The 21540-nt window shown below is 39.3% G+C and overlaps 1 long non-coding RNA gene across 1 annotated transcript; it reads right to left on the bottom strand.

The window, feature by feature from the left end:
- LOC132592736 (uncharacterized) lies at positions 1-21478 on the bottom strand. Its single transcript, XR_015945946.1, has 3 exons — positions 21080-21478; positions 13186-13246; positions 1-1095 (listed from the first exon to the last, which is right to left on the bottom strand). It is a non-coding gene; the product is annotated as an uncharacterized LOC132592736 (long non-coding RNA).
- Positions 21479-21540: the final 62 nt, after the last annotated feature.

Here is a 21540-nt window from a genome sequence, read left to right on the forward strand (position 1 = left end):
ACAAATGAATGTACAGTGGTATCTCGCGTTACAAACACTTCGGGTTACAGACTCCGCTAACCTGGAAGTAGTACCTCGGGTTAAGAACTTTACCTCAGGATGAGAACAGAAATCGTGCTAAAATGGTACCTCAGTTTCAGGTTAAGAACGGACCTCTAGAACGAATTAAGTTCTTAACCTGAGGTACCACTGTATTCTGTAACCACTCCTGATTATATATGTTACCATTACACATTGTGATCCCAACCAGCAGAGGGCACTGCTAGACAAGACCTCAGCCTTACTTACCTATAATTTAACTACATACAGTGGTACCTTGGTTCTCAAACTTAATCCATTCCGGAAGTCCGTTCCAAAACCAAGGTGCACTTTGCCATAGAAAGTAATGCAAAATGGATTAATCCGTTCCAGACTTTTAAAAACAACCCCTAAAACAGCAATTTAACATGAATTTTACTTTCTAATGAGACCATCGATCCATAAAATGAAGGCAATAATCAATATACTGTACTGTAAAATAAATAAGACAATATTGTAGATGATAAAAAAATTCTTACCTGCACTGATGATAGTCGTTCTTTGGATAGGGGGCTTTTATCCATTTCCACAGTCACACAATCAATCAGTAGCTGAACTGTGTTCCACAGCCCCCAAAACGAAGGCACAAGGCAGAGTTCCCCAAAAGTCCCCAAAATGAAGGAGCAAGGCAGAGACAAAGGCAAGAGACAGAATCCCAAATTTTTCCACTCACCCCCTCCTACTGAGTGGGTAGGCTTACCTGGCAAGATGCTACCCACCTTGCTACCAGCTGGGATGGGGTGAGGGTCGGTAAAGGGCTGGTGCTTTGTTTTCTTACCTGGAGTTCATCGCTGGACTTTGCTGTTGGTTAGGTAAGTGTTCCTCGTGGGGGTTTGGGGTCATGGTACAACCTGCAAGGTCTCCCGCGGCCGATGCCTTCTTCCCCCAGCAGCGGAGGCCAAATCAGGGCACATTCGGCTTCCGAAAAAAAGTTTGAACACCTATTTCCAGTTTTGCAGCGTTTGGGTTCCAAGTTGTTTGTGAATTAAGCTGTTCGAGAACCAAAGTACCACTGTACTAGAATCAAATGGGGGGGGGCAGAGAGAGAAGTAAAATGAAGACTTGAAGACATTGAGGAAAATTTGAGACGTGAGTGGGGTACATCAGGAAAGTTAAGCAGTTTGTAAGGAACTATAATACTGGATCGTTTTACACTTTTCTGAATAATTTGGCACAAGGGTACCTAAGTGTAACCGATATGTGTTTCTCCTGGTTCTCTGAAAGGAAGGGGAAGAACTGAACAGCTCCCCTCTCTTTGTTTGCAAGTCAAGAGTGGCAGGAGGTGATGTAAAGATAAAAACAGGGCACATGTTAATACTCTTATTATTTACAGAAGTTCAATTTAGCAAACAAGATGAATCCAAAGACGTTTACAAGCTGCTTTAAAGTAACTTTGAAGTGGCCACGAACATACGTGTAATGCTATATATGTTAACTTGACAATAAGCCCAATTGTATTACATTAGATTTGCTCCTGAGGATTGTGCTGTCAATGAGCTAGGCCTCTCTTTTCCAGAGTGCATCAAACTGACACCAGATTCTGCAGCGACAGAGTATCATTTGCCACTTGCGTACAATACTCATAAATCCCGAGAAGCCATGTATGGCTACAAATACAAAACGGGCAGCTAGAAACTTAAGGAGCTTCAGTAAAGGAAACTAAAAGAAGCTGAAAGACACTGCTATGAGCCACCACAAAGTAGTCCCTGACAGCCATGCAAATGGAAATAAATCAAAACTGATCTTGCCCATTGTAATTTGCTATAGAGCAGCAGCAATGTACATTTATATTAAGCTACCTTGGGCTGAGCTTGTGCTATTTATGTGCCTTTTCCAGCTAGAAAACATTATTCACTGAGTTGAGAGTGCTTGCTTATGAAAAACGTGAACCCCGAGAGTTGGTGAAAGTGTTTCTAACTGGTACAAAACCAGCCTTGAACATTTCAGTCCAGCAATATGTTTACTTACTGACAGCAGGAAATATTCCTGCCCACAGCAGAAAGGCAGATTTTGTGGCTGTTCTTATTTCAGGGACCCAGGTGGCGCTGTGGTTAAACCACTGAGCCTAGGGCTTGCTGATCAGAAGGTCGGCGGTTTGAATCCCTGTGACGGGGTGAGCTCCCGTTGCTTGGTCCCAGCTCCTGCCAACCTAGGAGTTCGAAAGCACATCAAAATGCAAGTAGATAAATAGGAACCGATACAGCGGGAAGGTAAACGGCGTTTCCATGTGCTGCTCTGGTTTGCCAGAAGCGGCTTTGTCATGCTGGCCACATGACCTGGAAGCTATACGCCGGCTCCCTCGGCCAATAATGCGAGATGAGCGCGCAACCCCAGAGTCGGTCACGACTGAACCTAATGGTCAGGGGTCCCTTTACCTTTACCTTTTTATTTCAGGTATGAACAGAAGAGGGCTCCGAGCTCTGCACTAATTGGATATGTAAAGTGCACGAGTGTTGAGATGCCTCAGTTAACAGTACCAAACATCTCCATGAGTGTATTGGCTACAGCGGAGGCTGTAGGATTAGGGTTTGCACCTGCTCTCTGGCTACTGCAGAGATAGAAGCAGGCCTACCGCCCCTATGATTTGCACATATACTCAGTTATGCTGATATTTCCAGTTAATGTGAGGCTTTATGCGTACAGTATTCTCATTCCCTTAGCTTACTACAGTAGTGTTTTCATTCTACTTCAAATAGATCTTAACTTTTAAATAGGTGGAAGAAGCCTTTCTGACACAGATAATTGCTCACTCCCCCCCCCTCCCCGAAGCTTTAAGGATCAAATGAAATGCAATGGCAGCAGTTAAATGTCCTTAAAACACCCAGCCACTTAGAAACTACAAAAAGGGGTGAGTGGAAGATTTTAAAAACAAACTGACAAAAGGAGTGCAAACCTCTTTCCAACCAACTGCAACTTACCTCGCCCATTACATATACATATACATATACATATACATATACAATCCTCAAATGAGCTGTGCCTGTATCCTCCAGCAGTGGGAAAGTAGCTTGGGGAGTGACTGAGCAAGATGATGGCTGGAGAAGAAAGAGTTAAGCATCTCTCTTGAATCCGAATTCGGCCAGTTACCATCTCTCAGCCTAACCTACCTCACAGGGTTGTTGTGAGGATTAAATGAGGGGCATGATAACTATGTAAGCCATTTTGAGCCCCATGGAGAAAAAGGTGGGATATAAAATGCACCAAATAAATAAATAAATAACATTAATTGACTTCATTAAGGCAGGTTCATTAATTTCAATGGGTATACTGTTGAGTAGAACTTAATTAAATACCACCCTCTGATTCCAGGCTCTCTCTGCTGCTTTTCATTATACAAAAACCACAGAGAGAGGCCACTGCATATATCTGTGGTATAACATCTTGAACCTTTTCACTGCCTTGTTCATATATTTGGGAACACTGCTTGGTCATTCACTGTTGCTTTCACGAATAAGCTAATGATAGAATACCTAAATCCAAGTTATATTTTAGATAGTAGTTTGCTACTTAACCACAAAGATGTAACCCCTGTGCATGGACTAAGTGTTTGGATTTCATATTTGAAGTTTTAATGTGCAGTATTAATAATGAACAGCAACCCATCGCACACACAAAAAGGCAGAAATGCAGTCTCACTGGTATAGGTCTTTCAAGATTTTAGGGAGACTTAAATGTTGTTTGCATTGTGTTACACTAACATGGGAATATGTTGGGGGTGGGTGCCATGTAATCTAATTGTATATGTGTTGAAAGCATTCGTGAATACAGATTGCATTTTTTTTCTGAAGAACACAAGACCACAAACCAATCCCGGGTACCTCAGAGGTAAAGTACACGCTTTGTATTCTCATTGTCCCAGGGTTCAAACTATTTCAATTGGCTTTGCCTGCTTTTTGGGAGGGACAGGGCTAAAAGGCTGAAATTCAATGCACACTTATTTCGGAATAAGTTCCACCGACTCAGTGGGTCTTCTCAGTAAATATGATAAAAATGACACAATCACCGATGGTAGTTCCTTGTTGTTGTTTAGTCGTTTAGTCGTGTCCGACTCTTCGTGACCCCATGGACCAGAGCACGCCAGGCACTCCTGTCTTGCACTGCCTCCCGCAGTTTGGTCAAACTCATGTTCGTAGCTTCGAGAACACTGTCCAACCATCTCGTCCTCTGTCGTCCCCTTCTCCTAGTGCCCTCAATCTTTCCCAACATCAGGGTCTTTTCCAAAGATTCCTCTCTTCTCATGAGGTGGCCAAAGTATTGGAGCCTCAGCATCACGATCTGTCCTTCCAGGGAGCACTCAGGGCTGATTTCCTGAAGAATGGATAGGTTTGATCTTCTTGCAGTCCATGGGACTCTCAAGAGTCTCCTCCAGCACCATAATTCAAAAGCATCAATTCTTCGGCGATCAGCCTTCTTTATGGTCCAGCTCTCACTTCCATACATCACTACTGGGAAAACCATAGCTTTAACTATACGGACCTTTGTCGGCAAGGTGATGTCTCTGCTTTTTAAGATGCTGTCTAGGTTTGTCATCGCTTTTCTCCCAAGAAGCAGGCGTCTTTTAATTTCGTGACTGCTGTCACCATCTGCAGTGATCAAGGAGCCCAAGAAAGTAAAATCTCTCACTGCCTCCATTTCTTCCCCTTCTATTTGCCAGGAGGTGATGGGACCAGTGGCCATGATCTTGGTTTTTTTGATGTTGAGCTTCAGACCATATTTTGCGCTCTCCTCTTTCACCCTCATTAAAAGGTTCTTTAATTCCTCCTCGCTTTCTGCCATCAAGGTTGTGTCATCTGCATATCTGAGGTTGTTGATATTTCTTCCGGCAATCTTAATTCCGGCTTGGGTTTCATCTAGTCCAGCCTTTCGCATGATGAATTCTGCATATAAGTTAAATAAGCAGGGAGACAATATACAACCTTGTCGTACTCCTTTCCCAATTTTGAACCAATCAGTTGTTCCATATCCAGTTCTAACTGTAGCTTCTTGTCCCACATAGAGATTTCTCAGGAGACAGATGAGGTGATCAGGCACTCCCATTTCTTTAAGAACTTGCCATAGTTTGCTGTGGTCGACACAGTCAAAGGCTTTTGCATAGTCGATGAAGCAGAAGTAGACGTTTTTCTGGAACTCTCTAGCTTTCTCCATAATCCAGCGCATGTTTGCTATTTGGTCTCTGGTTCCTCTGCCCTTTCGAAATCCAGCTTGCACTTCTGGGAGTTCTCGGTCCACATACTGCCTAAGCCTGCCTTGTAGAATTTTAAGCATAACCTTGCTAGCGTGTGAAATGAGCGCAATTGTGCGGTAGTTGGAGCATTCTTTGGCACTGCCCTTCTTTGGAATTGGGATGTAGACTGATCTTCTCCAATCCTCTGGCCATTGCTGAGTTTTCCAAACTTGCTGGCATATTGGGTGTAGCACCTTAACAGCATCATCTTTTAAAATTTTAAATAGTTCAGCTGGAATATCATCACTTCCACTGGCCTTGTTATTAGCAATGCTTTCTAAGGCCCATTTGACTTCACTCTCCAAGATGTCTGGCTCAAGGTCAGCAACCACACTACCTGGGGTGTACGAGACCTCCATATCTTTCTGGTATAATTCCTCTGTGTATTCTTGCCACCTCTTCTTGATGTCTTCTGCTTCTGTTAGGTCCTTACCACTTTTGTCCTTGATTATGGTAATCTTTGTACGAAATGTTCCTTTCATATCTCCAATTTTCTTGAACAGATCTCTGGTTTTCCCCATTCTGTTGTTTTCCTCTATTTCTTTGCATTGCTCATTTAAGAAGACCCTCTTGTCTCTCCTTGCTGTTTTTTGGAAATCTGCATTCAGTTTCCTGTATCGTTCCCTATCTCCCTTGCATTTTGCTTGCCTCCTCTCCTCCGCTATTTGTAAGGCCTCGTTGGACAGCCATTTTGCTTTCTTGCATTTCCTTTTCCTTGGGATGGTTTTCGTTGCTGCCTCCTGTATAATGTTACGAGCCTCCATCCATAGTTCTTCAGGCACTCTGTCCACCAAATCTAAATCCTTAAACCTGTTCCTCACTTCCACTGTGTATTCATAAGGGATTTGATTTAGATTGTATTTTACTGGCCCAGTGGTTTTTCCTACTTTCTTCAGTTTAAGCTGGAATTTTGCTATAAGAAGCTGATGATCTGAGTTACAGTCAGCTCCAGGTCTTGTTTTTGCTGACTGTACAGAGCTTCTCCATCTTTGGCTGCAGAGAATATAATCAATCTGATTTCGATGCTGCCCATTTGGTGATATCCATGTGTAGAGTCGTCTCTTGTGTTGTTGGAAGAGAGTGTTTGTGATGACCAGCTTGTTCTCTTGACAGAACTCTATTAGCCTTTGCCCTGCTTCATTTTGAACTCCAAGGCCAAACTTGCCAGTTGTTCCTTTTATCTCTTGATTCCCTACTTTAGCATTCCAATCCCCTGTAATGAGAAGAACATCCTTCTTTGGTGTCATTTCTAGAAGGTGTTGTAGGTCTTCATAGAATTGGTCAATTTCACTTTCTTCAGCACCGGTAGTTGGTGCATAAACTTGGATTACTGTGATGTTAAAAGGTCTGCCTTGGATTCGTATCGAGATCATTCTGTCATTTTTGAGATTGCATCCCATTACAGCTTTTGCCACTCTTTTGTTGACTATGAGGGCCACTCCATTTCTGCTAAGGGATTCTTGCCCACAGTAGTAGATATGATAGTCATCCAAACTGAATTCGCCCATTCCCTTCCATTTTAGTTCACTGATGCCCAGGATGTCGATATTTATTCTTGTCATCTCATTTTTGACCACATCCAGCTTACCTCCATTCATGGTTCTTACATTCCAGGTTCCTATGCAATATTTTTCTTTACAGCATCGGACTTTCCTTTCGCTTCCAGGCATATCCGCAACTGAGCGTCCTTTCGGCTTTGGCCCAGCCGCTTCATCAGCTCTGAATCTACTTGTACTTGTCATCCGCTCTTCCTCAGTAGCATGTTGGACGCCTTCCGACCTGAGGGGCTCATCTTCCAGCGTCATAACTTTTATATGCCTGTTGTCTTTGTCCATGGAGTTTTCTTGGCAGGGATACTGGAGTGGCATAGCTCATAGCTTCTCTGAGTTATTCAAGCCCCTTCGCCACGACAAGGCATTGATCCATGAAGGGGGCATTGATCCATGAAGGGGTAGTTCCTTAGTTTTCTACAAATTCAGTTGTCCTTACCAAAATGTTGGTTTCACTCTCATTTTATTTAGGTTAAATGAATTAGATAGTAACAAGCAGTCCTTCTTCATTCACCAGATTGCAGTCAGGAGTACAAAGGCCTCAACGGGTTTCCCTCACAATTTTATTATCTTAAGTGCATCTAAAATGCTTTGCAGCCATCAGCAAGCTTAAACCTGATATTCCTGTTTCCCCATCTGGAGGCTAGATTGTTTGTTTATTGTTAAGTGGGTGGAGCAGGTATAACAAACCTAAATCTGTTGTACATTATAATTAGCAGGTGCAGAAATTAAAAGAAAATACCACTGTCTTTTCTTTCTTTTTCTTTTTTTTAGAAAACCTTTATTACTTGTTAAAAATTACAAAATTACAAAGAAAATACATACAAAAGAAAATACATATAATCCAGTTACAAAACCAGAAAATACATATAACAAATAAACAGCTTTTTCCAATCGTAGCATTCTAAAATCGGCCATAAAATCCCATTAACCCAAAACTTGATCTTTACAATTGGGTCTGGGGGCCAAAAATATATGGAACCGGACAAGAGAAAGAATAGGGATGAAAGAAGAACGAACAAAGAAGAACAAACGAGGAAAGGGGACCCAGGTAAGTCAATGGTAAGGGAAGGTGGGATGGGGGGGTAGGGAAAGGGGGAAGGGGGGGGAAATAAACAAAGGATAAAGATAGCTAAAGTAAAGATAGAAAAAGTGTAAAGTAAGGTAAGATTTTGACTTCCCAACACTTATCATCGGTTCCCTCACATAAATAAATTTTACTAAGCTTCTCCTTTTATTTACATCAATTGCCTTTCTCTCCTCCCATCACCTTGTTTCCTATCCTCTTGTGTCTCTTAGTCTAAACATATCATTAATTTTGTGCTTATTTTTTGTTTCCACTCATCTTTGATTGTTTGTTTTGGTATCCTTCTGATCGTTGCGGTTAGCTTTGCAAGTGTCATGTATTCAATCAATTTTATATGCCAATCTTGAATAGTTGGAACCTTATCTCCTTTCCAATTTTGGGCGATCAGCATTCTAGCGGCCGCACACGAGTAAAGAAGTATGTTCTTCCTGTCTTTTGGTATATCCTCTGGGATCATGCTCAACAGCAAGATCTCAGGTTTTTTCTCGAATGTCAATCTAAGCATTTTTTTCATTTCTTCGTATATTTTTGACCAATATGAGCTAATCCTATCGCAGCTCCACCAGCAATGAAAAAAATCACCCAATTTCTCTTTGCATTTCCAACATTTATCTTGGTTGTTTCTATAAATTTTAGCTAATTTTGCTGGTGTGAGATGATACCTATAAACCATTTTCCATATATTTTCCCTTATTGTCATACATGCTGTGAAATTTATATCTTTAATCCATAATTTCTCCCATTGTTCCGCATAAATTACCCTCCCTATATCTTTTGCCCATTTTACCATTACATCTTTTACCATCTCATCTTTCATTTCCCATTCCAGCAAGAATTTGTAAATTTTCGCCAATGATCTCCCCTGATTTTCTAATAATAATTCTTGTAATTTTGATCTTTCATCTTCAAATCCAATTACTTTATGTTCTTTAAAGATCGATTGCACTTGAAGGTAATGTAGCCAACTTTGACAGTATTGCTCAATTTGGTTATATGGTTTTAGCTCATATTGGTTATTTATTTTCTCAATTAATTCTTTATATGTTGGCCAATTATTCCCTTTGGGTTCTTTGCTTGTTGCTGACATTTCTACGGGTGAAGCCCACCACGGTATTTTAGGTTCTAGTAAGCATCTAAATTCTTCCCAAATATCGAACAGAGGTTTTTTAAATATGTGATTTGTGAAGGATGTATATTCACCTTTCTTTTCCTTTAATAGGTATGCGTGCCAGCCTCCAGTATTTCTAAAGCCTTCCAATTTCAATAACTCCAAATCATCCAACAGGAACCAGTCCTTCAGCCAACACAGGCAAGATGCAGCATAATACAATCTTAAATTCGGAACTCCCAAACCTCCTCTTTCTTTTGCGTCTGTTAACAACCTATATTGTATTCTTGCCTTTTTTCCTTGCCAAATAAAGTTATTTAGATCTCTTTTCCATGTTTCGAATGTTTCTTTTTTCAACTTTATCGGCAACATTTGAAATAGAAAAATCAGTTTAGGTAAGATCATCATTTTAATTGCGGCAATCCTGCCTGTTAATGTTAGATTCAGTCCCTTCCAATGCTCTAAATCCTCTTTTATTTTCTTCCAAATTTTATCATAATTGTTATCAAATAAATCTGCTTTATTATTGGAAATAGTAATTCCCAAATATTTGATTTTCCTCACTATCTCCCACCCACTAATCGTTTGTATTTCCCTTTCTTCTTCCTTTCTTATATTTTTAATCATCAATTTAGTTTTTTGATTATTGACTTTTAAGCCCGCTACCTTGCCATAATCTAATAATATACCTTTCAATTTGGGTAAGGTCTCCACAGGGTCTTCCAACATTATTATCAAATCATCGGCAAAAGCTCGCAATTTGAACTCACTTCTCCCAACCGATATACCCTTGAGGTTCCTATCCATTTGGATGTCTCTTATTAGAAATTCCAATGCCCATATAAATAATAGTGGGGACAATGGGCATCCCTGCCGCGTTCCCTTAGAAATTTCAAATTCTTTTGATATGTCCCCATTAATGATCAACCTCGCCAGCTGTTTACTATATATGGCCTTTATTCCCTCCATAAATCTTCCTTTAATTCCTAATTTTTTCAACGCCCCTATCATAAATTCCCATGCCAGATTATCAAATGCCTTTTCGGCGTCCAAGAATATGAAAGCTGTCTTCTTACTAGGATTCCATTCCACATATTCAAACATATCTAATAGGATTCTAATATTACTAGACATTTTTCTTTGGGGTAAAAAGCCTTGTTGTTCTTTGCCTATTACTTTATTTAATACACATTTTATCCTGTTGGCTAGAATTCCAGCAAATACTTTATAATCAATATTTAATAATGAAATTGGCCTATAGTTCCCTATTTCTTCTCTTCTCTCAATATCCTTAGGTATCAGGGTAATGTATGTATTTTGCCACGATTTTGGAAACTCTCTTCCCTCTAAAATTTCGTCTACCATTACCTTATATACTTCTTTTAATTCATCTTGTAGCACTTTATAATGTTTTCCTGTTAGGCCATCCGTGCCTGGTGATTTCCCCAATTTAAGTTTATTTATCTCATCTGTAATTTCTTGATATGAAATTGGTTTGTTTAAATTCTCCAATTCTTCTGAACTGATGCCAAATCCAGTGAATTTATCTAAATATTCTTCTAATTTCTTATTATTGATATTTTCCCCTTTATACAATTTACTGTAATATTTCACAAAGCCATCTTGTATTTCATCTGGGTTGGTCTTAAGCTTTCCCCCATCCTTTATTGCAATAATTTGCTGCTGACTCCGTCTCTTCCTTAATTGCCAGGCCAATAATTTACCAGATCTACTTCCCAATTCAAAGGTTCTTTGTTTTGCCCATATAATTCTACTCTCTATTTCTTCATCCATTAATTGTTTTAAATTATTCTGTAACACTTTCATTTGTGTCTTTATATTGACATTTTTTGGGTTTTTCCCCAATTCTTTTTCTGTTAATTCAATCTCAGATTTCAATTTTTCTATCTTTTCCTGCTTGTCTCTCCTATATCTACTTTTCTGTTGTATGTACAATCCTCGGATATAGGCCTTACTGGCATCCCATACAGATGTTATATTTACCTCTGGCGATACATTAAGTTCAAAAAATTCCCTCACCGACTCCCTCAGTTTTCCAACAAAGATCTCGTCTTCTAATAGTCTGTCATCCATTCTCCACCTTTTAATACTTTTTCTCTCTTCCCTAATCTTTACCATTATCGGGTTATGGTCGGTTACCGATTTAGCCATAATCTCACACTTTTTAATCAATGTTGTTAGACCTGTGGAGACCCAAATTATGTCTATCCTAGAAGCTGACTGTTTTGCCTCGGAAAAAAACGTATATTTCCTTTCCGTTGGATGTTTGAGTCTCCACATATCTTTTAGCTCATAATTTTCAATTATTTGGAAGAAAGCTTTCGGCAACTTGCCTCCTTTCTTGGTATCACTTGATCTATCTAGGCTTGGTAATACCACACCATTAAAGTCACCTGCGAATATTATCTCATCCCCATCAATAACCTCGCTTAGTATCTGTTCAATTTTGTGGAAGAATCCAGATTTGCATCCGTTAGGTGCGTATATGTTTACCACTATTACTTTCCCTTTGGGTGTATAAATTCTTACCCCTACCACCCTCCCTTCATCATCCTGAAATACCTTTTCTGATTTTAGATTCTCTTTTACATATGTTACTACTCCTCTTTTTTTCTTCTTTTTGTCGGCCGATATATGCTCTCTCCCCAATCGTTCATTCTTTAGAACCCTTTCATGTTTTCTTACCACATGTGTTTCCTGTAAACAAATCACATTCCAATCTCCTTTTTTTAATACATGTTCCACCCTATTCCTTTTCCTTTTGCAATTCAATCCATTTATATTCCATGACACAATATTTAGTTCCATAATTATTTGATGTTATTAATGTTATTGTTATTATATATATCTACATGTGTATCTGTCTATGTATGCGTTCAAATATTTTTCTGATAAGTTACTTCTCTTTCTCCAAAATAATTAACTTTATTATTTCAATAAGAAGAGTAAAAAAAAGGAGAAAAGAAAAAAGAAAACTCACTGCAAAAATTTCAAACATTCAATATTGTAGTCACCTCGTCCCCACCCTCTTAATAGAAGTTGCTTTCTATTACAAAATATGAATTTTTCCTTACAACTTGTTTCGATTTCAGCTCTCTTCCTCCTCCCCCTCTCCCCTTTCCACCAGTTCCCTTCCTGATCTCTCCAAGAAGGTTTCTACGTCTTCCACACTCTTTATCGTTTTTCTTCTCTCTTTAAATGTGAAAGTGAGACCTTCAGGAAATTCCCATACATACCAGATCCCCTTTCTTGTTAGGGCATCTGTCAGTCTTTTGTATTTTTGTCTCTTGAGTCTGAACCGTTTCGGAATCTCCTTAAAAATGGCAATACTCTTGCCTTCGATCACCAGGGGTTCCTGTTTCTTTCTTTGTAAGATTTTATCTTTTAGCAAGCCGGAGTTTAGAAATATCAAACAGTCACCGGGTCCTTTAAATTTCTTGGATCTGTCCCCTCTGACTCGGTATATTTTGTCCACATCTAACGTCAGCTCATCTTCTCCAACACCAAGCCATGCCGCCAATTCTTTGCATATCTTTTCATCGATCCTCTCACCTTGTCTTTCGGGAACGCCTCTCAAACGAAGAATTAACTCTTTCTGCCTCATTTCTACTAAGGCCAGTTGGTCTGCCAGCTCCTCTTGTGCCTTTAGCAGTTCTCTCCTCTCTTTATCATTCCTTTCTTGCATTCTTTTCAGGTCCTTGCTCTCTGTTGTCAATTTACCAATGTTGTCCTCTTGATTATTGACTTTGGTATTTAGCTCTTTCACTGCTTTTTCCATTTCCTTATTTTTACCAAAGAGTTCCTTGATTTGGCCAGTCAATTCTGAAATCACTTTGGAATTATTCTCTAGTTTGGCCTCAACAGAAGGACAGCAGAAAATACCACTGTCTTTTCAATTGGTTCTGGTATATACTACAGAAGCATGCTATTAGGCAGGTAACAAAATTTAATGCACATATAAATTGTTTCTGGGTAATGGACTGGATTAAAGCCAATAAACTAAATAAATTAAAACAGAAGATAGAATTTCAATGCTTTTGCTTTATTGCAAGCTTCACCTTTTGAAGAGTATGGCATAAATCCATGAATAAGGAACCAAACTAGCAATTGCTCTCACCTGCCTCCAACAATTCCTTGTAGGTTTCCACTTCTTCTTATTCTTCAACCATGTCCCAGCCCTGAGCAAAATAAAAAGGTGTGGATTCAAATTCTTGCCTAGCAGGTGTATGGGATCACCCCAAAATGGTTGTAAGGAAGAGAAGCAACTCCTCCAACTGGACCATCACCTTTAAAGACTGAGTAAGATACTGTCATCCCTGGTCTGTACTTCTGTTGTAAAATGAAAATCGTCATTAGCCCATGGTTCTCAATGCTCTAGGCCAGGCATCCCCAAACTTCGGCCCTCCAGATGTTTTGGACTACAATTCCCATCTTCCCCAACCACTGGTCCTGTTAGCTAGGAATCATGGGAGTTGTAGGCCAAAACATCTGGAGGGCCGCAGTTTGGGAATGCCTGCTCTAGGCCTTGGCAACTCTATGGTGAAAGCCAATTTCATTTTGTACCAGAACTGTATAAAATGGAGTTAAGAAGATAACTGCTGGGCTTCAAGAGCAACATTCCTGCAGCAACATTGCGTGGTTACATCAAGGAATTGCAATATAATTATTCTGATGTTATAGCATGGCTATATAACTTTCTTCAGCGTAAGCTAAACAGCATGCTGTCCCACAAACTAATTGTACCTTTGCATGGGCATGTACACACCCAACACCAATGTATATCCGGGGGGACTGAGCTATGAAGAGCCCGAACAAAATAAAGGTGACTGAAAAATCAACGCAGCCAAGTATTCCTGAAGTTTATTCTTGCCAAGCATTCCCGATGTTCTAATTGGAAAAGAGAGCCCATCCTGTGGCGGGGCTAGAAAACAGGTCTTCCTATGCTAAGTCTGAACTGAAAGCAGGAAGGAGAGAAATACTATGTTGAAATCCAAGTGCTAGTTTTTCTTCCAAGACCAAAGAAAGCAGCATGTAGAAGGCAGGCAGGGATACTTCTTCCCACCCCAACATAATAGTTGACACTGGCACACACAGCTAGACTTGCATGGGTGCCATTATGTAAAACCTGTTGGGATCTGAGTCTCAAAGTCTGTGCTGGCTCAAATGGAGGAAGGAGTGGCATGCAGCACACTTCCTGAATTCTCAGAATTACTCATTTTCTGCCTGAATTCTCAGAATCACTGATTTCTTTAAAAACACAAAAACCAAGTTTTCATCAAACCATCAAAATATACATAATAACCTTAAGCCAATATGCACTAAAGCAAATACAAAAATACGAACATACAATTTCCCCACCCCATAATATCCCATTTTTAGGCAAACATAAGATTTCAATGGCCAGTTCAAGGCTGGAAATAATTCTGAAAATAATTCCAGATATAAACAAATGCAGCCATAGCCTGGGAACCCCATCTTTCATCCATGTGATAGATAGGCATAGAGTTAGTTAGTTGCTTTCTGTTTCAGAACAAACTTGTGTGTTAAATTTGTAGTTAAGAATAAAGAATTCTTTTAAGGTGGGGAAACAGATTGAGAATTGCTTACTGAAGAGTATCCAGAGAGTTCAAAATACAGCAGGGAAATAAATACTACAAGCACATTGGAAATGGCAATGTTGCAGGATAATTTTTTGTTAGGACCACAGCAGGGGAGGAACGGGTTAGACTCACACCCTGCAACTGCTATGCCTGCGATGACCCCAATTATCAGCCCCTCTATTTGCATTTTTTACAATTTGCATGTAAAGGCAAAGATGTATTTTTAAATATTGCATCTAGTCTGGCCTTCAGTATAAGGCAAATTCATGTGTTCATGCTACCAATTTAATTGGCATATTTTTCAGGGGGGGGGACGGACCCAGTAAAGTTGTCTTTTTATTTGTCATATTCTGCTATGCCACTTTGGTTACAAAAAAAATTCTTGCTTAAGTGAGAAAATATGTGAAGAGCCTCAGCAATACTGCAGCAGAAAAGGGTCTCAAGTACAAGCATGCATATTCTCTTTTCAGTAAGGAGTCGGAAAAGGTTTGCATTTGTGCAGTGCTTTTTTCCTGGGGGGATGCAGGGATACGCATACCCCTAAACATTTTGTGAATCTAAGTTTGGCCTCATTGAGGGGCAGTATTTCAATATGTGTTGGAAAATGAGAGTACCCCTAAACATTTTTTATATATATAAAAAAGCACTGCATTTATGTGTTGCTTTGTATTCTCCCTCTCAAGGATCTCAAGTCTGGTCCCCTGTAGTCCAAATTCAACACACTGTTAATTATGTAACATTGTCTTCCATTTGTCAGAAAACATATTACACCTTCCCATAACTTATTGAATGTAACCCTGTTCTCCGAATCTTCATTTTTGCAACGAGGAGGGCAAACTTCAATTTGGGGCACAAGAGGAAACGTGTTTTAAACTTTTACTCTCATACAGTCTGTAACTCATTGCTAGAAGGCATTTACCAGTTTGACAGTACAAGCCTAACTGAATTTATTCAGAAAAAAGCCTGAGTTCAATGTGGCAACATCAGGCACACCTCTTGGTACTCACCAAGGCCTCCTGACCCTAACCAATACCTGTATTCAAATTGAGGGTTGTTGGTTTTTTTGCTTTGTGGGTTGGGAAATCACCTATATTCTGGTGTATAAGACGACTGGGTGTATAAGACGACCCCCAACTTTTCCAGTTAAAATATAGAGTTTGGGATATACTCGCCGTATAAGAAATACGACCCGGCGTATAAGAAAACCCCCGACTTTTGAGAAGATTTTCCTGGGTTAAAAAGTAGTCTTATACGCAGGAATATACAGTATTTTGTTTTGGGTCTGTGTATATTTGTTTCAGGTACATATGTGTTTGGCTTACAGGTTTGTTTTCTTTTTATCGGTGTGTGTGTGTGTGTGATTCTGAGCATTACAAGTTTTTCTTTCTCTGCCAGATGGGTATATTGCTGTGTCCGTCTACAGTTTAATTGGATTTCCAAATGTGCCCCTGGGCCCCTCCAAAATTGGAGACCCCTGCCCTAGCAAGTGTGGTTAAGATTGCAGCCAGGCTTCCATCAAATCACTCACCAGGGCCCTTGCTGCACTGGCCACACCCTTCAGAAGGTGTGGAGAGGGAGGGAATCAAACCAGTCTCTCTGTAGGTTAGAAAATGATTGTTCAGTTATCTTATCTACGTTAATAGACTGGAGTCAAGAACGCAGGTTAAAAACAAGACTGCGAGAATGGGAGGTGGAGCTTGATTCACTTTTAGTCTGCAATCCTTGCAGTCACTGAGAAATCTCAGAACTGAAAGTTGTTTTCTAATCTGGAAGGGTCTAGGACAGGGTGGATAAAAACAATTTTAAAAAAAACTTTTTTTTAAAAAAAAAATATTATTCCAAAAATGAAACCTTCATCTGGTTGTAAATATTAAGATTATACCAGCAAGTTTGAGTCTTTCTGTAAAAATAATAATAATAATTAAATCAAGTCTTACTGACTAGTGATTTAAATCATGATTTAAATTGATTTGATTTAAATCAAATCCACCCTGGTCTAGGATCAATAAAGAAATAAAAACAAATGAAAAAGTCGGGCAAATAATCCAATTGCACACTTTTTTTTTCTTTGGCAGGGATTCCAACTTCAGGTTACCTATTTAAATGATACCACTTTTTTTTTGTAAGATCCAAACAAAAGACAAAAGACAGATTTCAGCTGCCTGATGAAAAACCTCTGATATACAGTAGTTTAATGTATTTTACTGGTTGAGCCAATGCATTCACAAGTCAGCACCATTGAGTTCACTAGAGCTTACTCCCAGGTTAAGTATGCACCGTACGGCACTCATGCCCCCCAAAATTCATATTTAAGATACCAAATGATTTCTTGTTGAAACACTGCCGTCACTTCCTTCATTTTCGTACCAAATTTCTTACAGACTACATCTTACTAGCAAAAAAAATATTAAAAAATCTTCATTTCCCCACATTTTGAGGTTTACATAAGAATACAGCTAGATCAGGCCAAAGGCCCATCTAGCCCAGCATCTTTGTCCTCAAAGGAGTCAAGCAGATGCCTGGATAAAGCCCCTAAGCAGGACCTGAGTGCAGCAGCAGTCTCCCTATTTGATTCCCATAAACTAGTGTTCAGAGGCATACTGCCTCTGACAGTGGAGGTAGATAGAACGTAGCCCTCTTGGCTAGTAGTCATTGACAGCCTTAAAGATAAAGGTAAAGGGACTCCTGACCACAAGGTCCAGTTGTGACCGACTCTGGGGTTGCGGCGCTCATCTCGTGTTATTGGCCAAGGGAGCCGGCATACAGCTTCCAGGTCATGTGGCCAGCATGACTAAGCCGCTTCTGGCGAACCAGAGCATAATAAAAGAATAGGCAATTAATTAATTAATCTACTTGCCAAAATGCAATAACTGTAATGAGTCTTTTGTCTGTAATTAAATCCGAGGGAGAGTAACTTCCTCTGTATTTTTATATTATTACTTGCCCCATAATCCTTTGGAAATCCATGTTTGGTGACCCCATATTTCTCTTTTCAGCAGCAAGCTGAAAAGGTTTCTTGAAAATTCCAACAAAGTATCATGAGAAAGCAATTTAGCAGCAGAGAAAGTCTAAAGATGTTGTTTATATCTTTAAAAAATTAACAAACAAAAACTGGATGAAGTCACATAACCACAAATACTTAATAAAGATGTATTTGTCTCAGAATACATTGCAGAATTTTTTCAGGGTGAATCAGATGGGCTTAAGGAATTTTTTTCAAGTCTAAAACTAGGCCACATTAAATGAAACTGTCTTCCACAACAGATTTGTTCCCAACTGTTTAAAAAAACCCATGGACCTGTTCTGCTGACATTAATTCTAGTACGTACAAGACAGACCAAAAATGTAGGCAGTACCTTAGGAATATTTACAGAGTTGTTGTCCTCCAGAAGGGAAACTAAAACTAGAGTTATTAAGTTATCCAATGTCAATAAATTATAGCTTAACTATAAGGTATATCAGTCTCATAATTGTATACTTAAGTAGCAACACGTTTTAACATGTGCATATATCTCAGAAGGTGTTTACTACACATGATTTGATAATAATGCTTAGTCCTATGTAATTTACTCAGAGGTAAGTTCAGAGTTCATAAGGTAAGCTCATTAAATAAGTTCATGGTTCACAAGGAACTAGGCACAGGATTGGAGCCCAAATTTGAAGACAACAAAGTAGTAAATAGGAGTCCAATGCATTGAAAATGTACTTTTAACCAGCTAGTGCTAGAAATAAGGTACCCATGGGAAAAGTGCTCTAAAGAGATATGCTTGCAAATTACTTTTCTCAACTCAGTCAAAAGCAACAGATTTTAATATAGCATTAGAATTAGAAACATGGAAATCTACAGTGCTGTTTTTTACTTTGCCTCCATAGCCATCTTGAACTGGACAAATAGCCAGTTACATATTACTCTCTATAGGATGTGTTCAGGAAATGAATTAACACCTACAAATTTTTAAACCCATATAAACCAGATCCTGAGCATGTTTACTTAGACACAAGTTCCAATGGGAATTGCTTCCTAGAAAGTAAGGCAAGAACCATGGGAAACTCCAATTATTTGAAGTAAACGTAGGGGGAATCAAAGTCCTGCCTATTCATAACAATTGCTTACAACAGACAGATACAACGTAGTTCGAAGCACACATAAATATTTTACTTATTTATCTAGGAAACTTGCCTTTTCAACATAACAATTCAAAAAGGAGAACAAAAATGAAAGCAGGATACAATCTAAAAACAACAAACCTATCTGAAGAAAATAATAAGTGGGAATGCAATACAACAACCAAGAAAACCGATCAGGTATGTTAACCATAAAATACCTATCAAACTGAACAAGTCTCTGAGGCCCATTTAAAGGAGCCACAGTCCTAAAATCTGGTAAATGGTCTTTCTTGAGGCCATTGGCTCAAACAACCTGAGAGCCATTCCTGAGAAAGAGCTCTCTCTGGCAGCCACTAACCCTGACAGGCAATAGCACTCTAAGATGATTATATCTGTGCTAAAAAGGAGGCAGGTACACATGAAAAAAGATACTCTTCCTCAAGTACCCTAGTCCCAGATCACCAAGAGTTTTAAGGGTGCAATCATAAACACTTTTAATTAGGGAGTAAACCTCTCAAAGACAGTGGGACTTACTTCTAAGTAAACATGGAAAGTACTGAATTGTGAAGTTAAGAATCAAATGCAGATCAGTGGAACTCACACAGAATTGGCATTATATGGCCCTAAATCCCAAAATTAGCCTGGGTGCTGCATTTTTAAAAGGTATGAACCCACTTCTTTCATAATTTTCTCAGCTTTAGCAATTCTCAGCTTTAGTAATAAATATGAAAAGATTTTATCTTTGTACTGTATTTCCATGTAACAATTTGTCTTGCAGCAGATGGGTTTTATGTTGATAGATAAAAATGTTTCCATTGTTATGCTGTTTTACTCCCTCCATGGGGCTTCTTTATTTGTAATTGTCTAATTTAAATTGCTCGGAAAGGGTAGGGTTTATGCTTTATAAGTAAAATAAAAATCAAATGTAATTCAAGGTTAGCATTACATGGGCTTCACCCTCCTGAGGAGGGAAAGATGTAAAGCATGACGAACACCCTGGATTTTCTATTACAAAAAAATAATAATACAGTGGAACCAAATGCTTAACATATGACATGGCCCTAAGTCTGAACCATGTATTTACAACCATTCAGAGCTGCAGTTTAAGGCTGCAATTCTACACACAACTTGGGAGAGAGTATCTTTCATCTTTTATGTTGTGAACCGCCCTAAGATCTACACATACAGGGCTATATATAAAAATTTAATAAATAATAAATAGTAATAATCTCACTGGGACCAAATTCCACATAAACATGACTGGGGCTTGCTTGGGATAACATGCCACACATTCATAAATGAATTCCATACCTATCTCTATCACAGTAACTTTTTGTGTTGTTTTCCTGCTGCCACAAAAGTTAAAGAAAAAGCTTTAAGCACACCATTGTTTTATTTTCAGTGCCTAAGGGCATTATCTTACTATAGCTTTATTTATTTTTATTATTATTATTATTATTATTATTATTATTATTATTATTATTATTATTATTATATCATCATTCTGTGGTCAATAGTAATTTATAGAGTACAGTAGAACTCTCATTAACAATATTTCACTGCATTCAGTACCAACTAGTAAAACAGGTTCCTTGTCTTTTACAGGTTCTAAACCACCACAAGCAGATGCCAAAGGGTTTTTCTTAATACTGTACACGTCCTTAAAGGAAACAGTGATGGTGTGTTTGTAGAAACCTGTTTTCACTGTCCATGCATATCATGCAGTATCAAGCCCAATGCCAATTACATGGGGGAATTATCCAACAAGAGAGAAACAAATTGCCTTCATTCCATGGGCTTTACTAAACTTGGTGAGGTGGTGGAATAATGCTTGGTTATTCACAGTCTTTACGGGCAATTTCATTTTGTTCACTAAGAAGAATGGATCAGTTGTTTCCTTAGCTACTTTGCAACCAAATCCTATGTTTATTTGGAATGAAGCCCCACTGTGTTCAACAGGATTTATTTACAAGTGAATGAATGTACTGTACAGGAAATAAATCATTAGAAATGGTTATAGGTTTTTCCCAGTACAAACTCATTGGCACACAATGCCCATTCCTTCTGGGGGAAACAAGCAGATCTAAAACGGCTAGTTTACCACATTTTGAAGGAATGCATATTACCTAATCGACCATTAACAACAACGATTTCGTTGCCTCTTAGCCGCTACCTCTGGGCCACTGCACACTTTCAAGCAGAAAGCACCACCGACCGATCACGTGTCACAATCGCACACACGTACTCAGCGAAGGCAGTGTACACGCAACGGGAAGCTGCGCAGCGCAGCCAATGGTGGCTTACCAGAGTACGTACACGCGTCTGCCACGTACACACAGAACAGATTCGCGCCATCAACACGCTGGTTCGGCATAGCTCCCCGCGATGAAGGAAAGGTTACATATCTCCAGCCAGCCCAACCGGTTTCGTACGACACATTTCATAGAATCATCAGAGTTGGAAGGGACTCCCAAAGTGATCTAGTCCAACCCTCTGCAATACAGCCGTCACCGGGTGGTCTCGAACCACCAACCTTCTGGTTAACAGCCAGATGCACAAACCCATTGGGCCACTGGCACGTTTCTCCGTCCAGCTCTCTTTCAAAACACAGACACCAGAATCTCTCTGACAACAACAACAAAAGCTGCAGCATCGACTCTTTTCCATTGGCAACCTGTCAGTTGGAAGAAATGGCTGCTTCCTAGTGATTGCAAAAAAAAAAAAACCTTTTCAGGGGCGGGCGGGCAGGCGAGGCTGTTATTCAG

Source organism: Zootoca vivipara, chromosome 9 (assembly GCF_965207765.1).
Source record: "Zootoca vivipara chromosome 9, rZooViv2.hap1.1, whole genome shotgun sequence".
NCBI lineage: Eukaryota > Metazoa > Chordata > Lepidosauria > Squamata > Lacertidae > Zootoca > Zootoca vivipara.